This window comes from Macrobrachium nipponense, chromosome 4, assembly GCF_015104395.2.
Source record: "Macrobrachium nipponense isolate FS-2020 chromosome 4, ASM1510439v2, whole genome shotgun sequence".
In the NCBI taxonomy this organism is placed as follows: Eukaryota; Metazoa; Arthropoda; class Malacostraca; order Decapoda; family Palaemonidae; genus Macrobrachium; species Macrobrachium nipponense.
The window spans coordinates 18,546,249-18,555,430 of NC_061100.1; positions in this window are offsets into that span (position 1 = coordinate 18,546,249).

A 9,182-nucleotide genomic window follows, 5' to 3' on the forward strand; every position below is an offset into this window, starting at 1 on the left:
CTGGAACGGGCGAAGGATGGTTATTTACATTATCAGATTGAAAGAGGCTGTACACATTTCTGAAGTTCTTTAGGATGTAAAAATTGTGACAAATGCTATATTGGTGGTGAAAGCGGTCGTTCCCTGGACCAGAGGAAACGTGAACATGTTTGCAGCTTGCCGTTTGGGCAACGTTTACAGCGCCATTGCCAAGCATGCTTGGGATTCCGATCATGCCATCGACTTCAAGGGAGGAAAAGTTATTTATAAGAGTGCGGATAGGACCACTAGGAGAATTGTGGAAGGAGCTCTCATCACTTTGAATGACACCTTTGAGGGAATACTGGAATACAGAACAATTTACTTTTGAGTGAAGAAATTTGCATAAGGGCCAGAATAAGAACTTCAGAATTGTGTGCAGCCTCCTTCAATCTGATAATGTAAATAACCATCCTTCGCCCGTTCCAGAGCCTAATCTACAAACTACCTTTTTGGTTAACGACCGTCAAGATGTCATTCAGGAAGAAGACCGGCGCTTTGTCCCGCCCCGTAGATCACAGCGAATTATGGAAAGGCAAACGACCCAATGATTTGTTCGAATTTTTTTAACCTTGTTAATGTTCTTTGTCTGTTTGTTTATGTTTATTTGGAATTCTTCACCAATTCCATGTCTCATTTGCTTAGTGATCAAGTCCACAGAGGATGGACGAAAGCTTTAAGCTTTGTATAAATATATTATATCTAGATAAACAAGGATATACTGTGGATCCCTCTATTGATTTCTTAGAAGCACGATACAGTGTTTTTTATATTGCATATATATATATGTATATTTATATATATATATATATATATATATATATATATATATATATATATATATATATATATATATATATAGATTGAAGATTACCGCTGAATCGCTAACTATTAAGCCCTTAAGGCAAAATATACCAGACAGGTAGACCTACGAGTGATAGGAGAGTTGTTGGCCAGAAATGTCACACCTTTACCCAGGGAGGTGTCTTTATGAGTCTAAAGGGAAAACAAGTAAGGATCTAGAGAGCTGCCCCCCCTGTCTTAATCCCAAAATTCAATTTACCCACCACTAAGTTTCGAACCTTTAAGCTGGCCATGCCCTTCTGTAATCTCTAGGTAGACATCACTTCCGGATCCTTGAGTGATGTTCCCAGGCAAGAATCCAGACCTCACAAACACAGAGGTCGCCCTGAAGCCCAGAGCCGAGGTGACTTTTGGAACTGACACTTTTGCTCACACTGGACAAAAGTGCCGATTCCCGAACAACGTCGATGCCTTGGATCAAATCCAAAACCAGGAGGCAACGTGCCCGGAACGGAGCTTGGTTGACCGGTATTTCTTTCTTTGACTCATTTTATTCTCTCTCTCTCACATTTCATTACTCAAGTAATTTCTTGTCTACACCCAACGTGTAATTTATTAACAGTGTACAGGTTGTCCCCGGGTTATGGCAGGGGTTCCATTCCCGGCAGGGCGCTGTAAGCCGAAAATCGCCTTAACCCGAATCATCATAATTATAAAGGAAATAAATAGCACCAGCAATGTAAGTCCGGGTTACAGTGCCGTGAAGCAGGTTAACAGCGCCATGAGGCAAGTGCCTTAAGTCCGGAACGACTTAACCCAAACCTGATTTAACCTGGGGACTGCCTGTATAATGTAAGTCTCCTCCCTTGCTGGCAAGTGAGCAGAGTAAAGAATCTACCTCTAAGTCTTCATTTATTCAATTACAGAGTATTATTTCAGTGTTATTCTTACCAGGAATCGTTTAATTCCAGGAGTGTCATGATGCCGTTTACCAGTATAGCCGTGCGTCTGTGTTCCAGATTGCCTATAAGGGGTTGGTTGCCTGATGCGCCTTCTCCTCCACTGCCTTCTATCAAAGGCATCATCCTCCACCAAACCTCTTCTCTCCATATCTCCCTTCACTTTATCTAGCCATCTTATTCTCTGTCACCCTCTCGATCTTCCTCTAACACGTTCCTCCTAAGCCCTCTTCACTCCCTCCTCGTCATCCATCCTCAACACATGCCCGTGACTCTCTTATCACCTCTGGAATCTTGACTAAGCCTGCCCTTCTTCTTATTTCATCATTTTCCAATCTCTCAAGCAGCGATATTCCCATAATCCACCTCGGCATTCTCATTCTCATCTCTGTTCTCTCAAGCTTTGCTTCCTCGTTTCTTAGAGCCAGTGTTTTCGACCTCATATATCGACATTAAATTTCCGCCTTACTGGAATAATTAGTGCCTAATTGGCATACAGGTCCGTTTGCATGTGTAGCCATGATTCGTAATTGTAATGTGCTGTCCAATTCACTCAATCGTCGCTTTTGCTGTGTAAATTCCCAACTCACTTTAGTGAAAGTGTTCAGATTCATTGGTAATTTCTTCCATGTTGAGAGTTTCAATGATAAATTACAGTTAAGCAGCCCATTTTCAGGCGGCAATCTTCCATTTCTTTGTTATTTTCGCATCTATTACTTTATATATGTACGAGAAGGGTTTTTTAAGGCCATGATGATTAATTCAAAGTAAATTGAGCATTCCCCTCCTCGTAATCTCTCTCTCTCTCTCTCTCTCTCTCTCTCTCTCTCTCTCTCTCTCTCTCTCTCTATATATATATATATATATATATATATATATATATATATATATATATATATATATATATATATATATATATATATATATATATATATATATATATATATCTATATATATATATCTATATATATATATATATATATATATATATATATATATCTATATATATATATAAGATATATATATAGATATATATATATATATATATATATATATATAGATATATAATATATATATATATCTATATATTATATATATCTATTATATATATATATATATAGAGAGAGAGAGAGAAGAGAGAGAAGAGAGAGAGAGAGAGAGAGAGTGAGAGAGAGAAAAAAAAATTTATCCGTTATTAATTAGTTATCCCAGGCAGCGCTGGGTTTAGTTGGGTAGTGTATATATATATACCATATATATATATATATATATATATATATATTATCTACAAATATAATGTATATCATATATATATATATATATGTGTGTGTGTAAATATATATATATATATATATATATATATATATATATATATATATATATATATATATATATATATATATATATCTATATATATAAGTATATATATATATAGATATAGATATATATATATATATATATATATATAAATATATAATACATATATCTATATATATATATATATATATAAATATATATATATATATACATATACCATATATATCGTATATATATAAATATATATGTAATCTATAAATATATATGTATATATAAAGATTATTATATATATACCCATTTATTTATATATAATATATGTATTTATATATATATATATATATACTCTATCTAAATACTACTATATATATATATATATATACATATTTACCATAATACTATATATATCTATACTATATATCTATAATATCTATATCTACATATTTTACCATATATATATATATATATATATATATATACACACTACCCAATCCAAACCCAGCAACTGCCCGGGAGGGGTAAACTAATTTGCACAACGGATACCGGAAATTTTTTTGTTTTTTCTCTCTCTCTCCTCTCTCTCCTCTCTCCTCTTTTTTTTTTTCTCTCTCGCTCTCTCTCTCTCTCTCTCTCTATATATATATATACTAAATATATATATATAGTATATATATATAATAAATACATATATAGTTCATTCTATTACAAAGCCGCTCGCAATATTATTAAGACAAAGTGTAGATACGGGCAAGATTTATGAAGAGCATAAATTAGCATATATTACCCCTAATTTCAAAAGTGGATCAAGACTAGAGACAAGTTATTATAGGCCTGTGATTCTAACATAACATATTATGAAAGTTTATGAAAGGGTAATGGAGAAAAATATAATGAAAAATTTAATGAAAAATAATTTGTTTAATATAGGAAAACATGGTTCTGTACCCGGAAAAAGTACATAAACCCAACTGTTAGTCCACCGTGAGAACATATATAAAAATATGATAAACGAAAAAGAAACAGATGTGATTTACCTAGACTTTGCAAAAGCTTTTGACAAGGTAGACTATAATATATTAGCGAAGAAAATTAGAAAACATAATATTGTGGACAAAGTAGGAAGATGGATAAAAGAATCTTTACAAAACAGAAAACAGGTAGTGGTTGCAAACGATGAGAAATCGGATGAAGCTTAGGTAATATCCCGTGTGCCATAAGGTACGGTGTTAGCTGCATTGCTGTTTGTTATTATGATCGCAGAAATAGACAGTAATGTTAAGACTCGATAGTGAGTAGTTTCGCCGATGACACAAGAATAAACAGAGAAATTACTTGTGATGAAGATAGGAACTCGTTACAAAGAGACCTAAACAAAATATATGATGGGCATAGGTTAATAGGATGGTATTTAACTGAAAAATTCGAATCATTAAATTACGGAGATAAAGAAGGAATGCTATATTCATATAGGGGACCTAATAACGAGACAATCACAAATAAGGAAGAGTTAAAGACCTTGGTGTGATGTTGAATTGGAACATGTTATACAATGATCAAATAGCAATACTATTGGCAAAACGCAGAGCAAAAATGGGAATGATTATGCTTTATAAAACGTTTATACGTAGTCCACTTGAATATTACAATATGTGGTACCCACACTACCAAAAGGATATAGCACAGATAGAGAGTGTACAAAGGTCCTTTACAGCTAGAATAGAAGTTAAGGACCTTAACTATTGGGAAAGACTACAATTTTTAAAATTGTATGATCTAGAAAGGAGAAGAGAACTGCATGATAATACAGTGATGGTAACAGATTGAAGGAATTGCCGAAAACATCTTGGAGCTAAAAATATCAGAAAGAGGAAGCAGAGGTACATTAATAGTGCCTAAAACTATACTAGGAAAACTAAGGAAAGCACATAGGACATTAATCCACTACGCACCTGCATCGACAATGCAGCATCTATTCAATGCGTTGCCAGCTCATCTGAGGAAGATATCAGGAGTGAGCGTTGATGTGTTTAAGAATAAGCTCGACAACTATCTAAGCTGCATCCCAGACCATCCAAGATTGAAAGATGCAAAATATACCGGAAGATGCATTAGCAATTCTCTGGTAGACATTAGAGGTGCCTCACACTGAGGGACCTGGGGCAACCCGAAAGAGCTGTAAGGTCTGTAAGGTCACCCCCTTCCCAACCCCCACCTCCTTTGGTGCCCTTGATGTCCTACCCCAAAAGTATTATTTTCCAAATATTAAGTTGTATGTATACGGAAATTAGTTATGCATTCCAGAGGCCATGAAAGAGTGTTTTTCAAAAACAACTTTTAAACCGACATATGGATTTCTATACTGAATGCTTCTAACATTGTCCTAATTTGATAGTACACTGGTGCTTTATGATATATCTGTAAAGCAGAGTCAATCCCCCTTATCTAATTATTTTTGTTAAATTATTGATCATCATAAAATATATTGATAATACTTTTTTAAAAATTTCGTATGGGCCTGGATAAGTAAAATGACATTTAACCATAAGTCAAGCAACCATTTGAAAAGGTATAGTGGAAGATATGCTGTACTAACGTCACTGATACAAGGCTTTATCCTCATATTCTTAAATAAAAAAAAAAGTTATGAAACACATATGGTGATGCATAGTACTTCTGAAAATTATGTGCTTTAAAAGAAATGGAAATCCATAATTCGGTTTAAAAGTTGCTTACGAAAAACTATGTCATAGCCGCTGGAATAGTGGCACGATAAATTCGTAAAGTTTATCTAGTTACCAAGTCTACAGGGAGAGCAAGCCCCATTTCAGGAAAGACCTTCCTGCCCCCTCTCCTTTGGTGCCGTTTGGTGCTGATTTCTAGATAGTAAGTCATGTGTATACCAAGTTTGGATGAAATTGCATTTCAGAGTTATGTTGGAACATACACACACACTCTCACACACACACAGTCAAACATATATACATCCATTTTTATATAAATGCTAGCAGACCAACCCAGCACTGCTTGGGAAACCTGAATGACAAATGATAAACTTTCTCTCTCTCTCTCTCTCTCTCTCTCTCTCTCTCTCTCTCTCTCTCTCTCTCTCTCTCTCTCTCTCTCCTGTTAAGATATTGCTTCAGTTACATTGCCCAGAATTTTTTACATTTTATATTTCACCACTTCTCACACCCTTACTCCTATCGGGGCTGAACTTGGATTTGAAAAGTGTCAGGAGTGTCTCTGTTCATCCCCGCAACCTCAAAAACTAAGGACTAGACACTAATATTTGTAGTTTTCAGTTATTTTTACATGTCACCACCTTCTTGCCTACCTTCCTAACAGGGCTAAACATGGACTTACAGGGCATCGGAAGTGTCACTATTCATCTCAGCAACCTGGAAAACTATGGATTAAACAATAATATCTGTCATTTCTGTTATTTTTACATGTCCCCCCTCTTACCAGCTTTTTACACCCCCCTCCTTATTGGGGCTGAACTTTGAATTGAAGGGCATTGGGAGTGTCACTATTCATCTCAGCAATCTCAAAAACTATGGATTAAACACCAATATCTGTCTTTTTCAGTTATTTATGCTTTCCACCCCGTTCCCATCCCCCGTCCCCACAAAAAACCCCCTTTGGTGCCAGTGATGTCTTACCCCCACAGTATTCTTTCCCATATGCTATGTTATATGTATACAAAGTTTGGCTGAAATTGCTCAATGCATGCCAAACTGTATGTGGAACATACATACATACATAATACATCCATTTATATATGTTATAAGGAAACCACTAAAATTTAGAAATAAAGATTTAAAGTTTTAATTTATGCTTTCGGAGAGTACATTCTCTCCCTCTTTCAGAAAGAGGTAGAAAATGTACTCTCCAAAAGCTGAAATAAAAACATACAATTTTTTTCTGAATTTGAGTGGGCTTCCTTCAACATATTATTTTAGTGCACGGATACACTGTTTTATAACCTTTCATTATATATATATATATATTATATATATATATATATATATATATATATATAATATATATATATTATATATATAAATTGTTTAATACAAATTTATCTTTCACATATAATAATGTAAAATACAAGCTTATAAAAAATAGCCCCCGAAAAGATAGCAATACAAAATTCCATGTATGGATTGTGATTTATTTTATACTTAAGTCAGACCAGTAAAGAATTAAACAACAGATTAAAACAACACAAATGTTCAGTAAGAACAGGTCACACAAATAATGCTTTATTTTTACTATAAGAGAAAAGGTCCCACAGAATACATTGGAGCGTTGTAACTAAACTATTTCAAGGAACTTGTTAGAATCTGTTTTGCTCCAGTTAACCTGGATGAATAATTGAATTGAAAGTAGAATTAAGAGGATTACCAATAAGTAGATTTCGATTTTAATCTGTTGACCGTTCTGTGTTCCCTTATGACTTGTACCCACCATTCGTATAGGCGTTTGATTCTGTATATCTTCAGTTGCCGTGACAATGACTTGGTAATAAGAAGACGAAGGTACTTAGCATCTCGGGTGTTTCATATTTCCTTCGTGGCTGTAACTTTGTTTTCGGTTATATCATATACTATATATATATATATATATACATATTATATATATATATAGTATATATATAATATATATATTATTATATTATATATATTTAAATATATTATTATATTATATATATATATATATATATATATATATACATAATAAGTTAACGCCATCCTCGATTCAAAGTAACGGAGGACAAATTTTATTCATAACTAAATACAGGAGCATTCACCTCTCCAACTGACACACTACTTCCATTAAGGGATTAACTCTTAATCACCTCTTGCCCTTTTGGCTGCCTGTGACACAGTACCTGGAGATTAACTGGAGTCGATATATATACATATATATCATATACATATACTATATATATATATATATATATATATATATATATATATATATATATATTCACTTTATAACATATTAACGATAAAGATAATCTCTAAATGTAGAAATTCCACTTACTTGACCATTAGTGTACACTGTACCGTCAATTTTCACGTAAGGTTTACAGAAATTTGAAAAGATCTCTCTCTATAAAATTTAGTGATGCCTGATTCTTTCGTAAAATAAAACTCATTAGTTTTTGGTGAAAGAGAAACTAGATCATCTAAAAGAAAGGATTAGAGAGGTTTTTAAAATTATATACAATAACACAAGGTTCTTTTTAAATTTTTGGTTTTACTCTGTTCGACCACAAATTTACCTACTTTCGCCAAAAAGGCCCTAGTTTGCCCTATAAAATTCCTGTTTTGAGCAAATAGGTCTTAGTTTGCCCCACATAGTTCCTATTTTTACAAGAAATTTCCTATCTTAAGCAAAAAGGTCATAGTCTGTCCCAAAAATGTCCTATTTTGATTAAACAAAACTCTTAGTCTTACCAATAAGTTCGTAGTATGCCCCACAAAGTTCCTATTTTGACCAAAAAGTTCCTGTTTTGACCAAAAAGTTCCTATTTTGACCAAAAAGTTCCTGTTTTGACCAAAAAGTTCCTATTTTGACCAAAAAGTTCCTATTTTGACCAAAAAGTTCCTATTTTGACCAAAAAGTTCCTATTTTGACCAAAAAGTTCCTATTTTGACCAAAAAGTTCCTATTTTGACCAAAAAGTTCCTATTTTGACCAAAAAGTTCCTGTTTTGACCAAAAAGTTCCTGTTTTCAACAAACAGGTTCTATTTTGAGCAAACACGTCCTATTTTGACCAAAAAGGTCCTACTATGAGCAAACAGGTCCTATTTTGACCAAAAAGGTCCTAGTATGTCCAAAAAGTTCCTATTTTGACCAAAAATGTACTATTTTCAGCAAACAGGTTCTATTTTGAGCAAACAAGTCCTATTTTGACCAAAAAGGTCCTATTTTTACCAAAAAGGTCATTTTGCCCCCACAAAGTTCCTATTTTGACCAAAAAGGTCCTATTTTGGCCAAAAATGTCCTATTTTGAACAAAAAGGTCCTATTTTGATCAAACAAGTTCTATTTTGAGCAAACATGTCCTATTTTGACC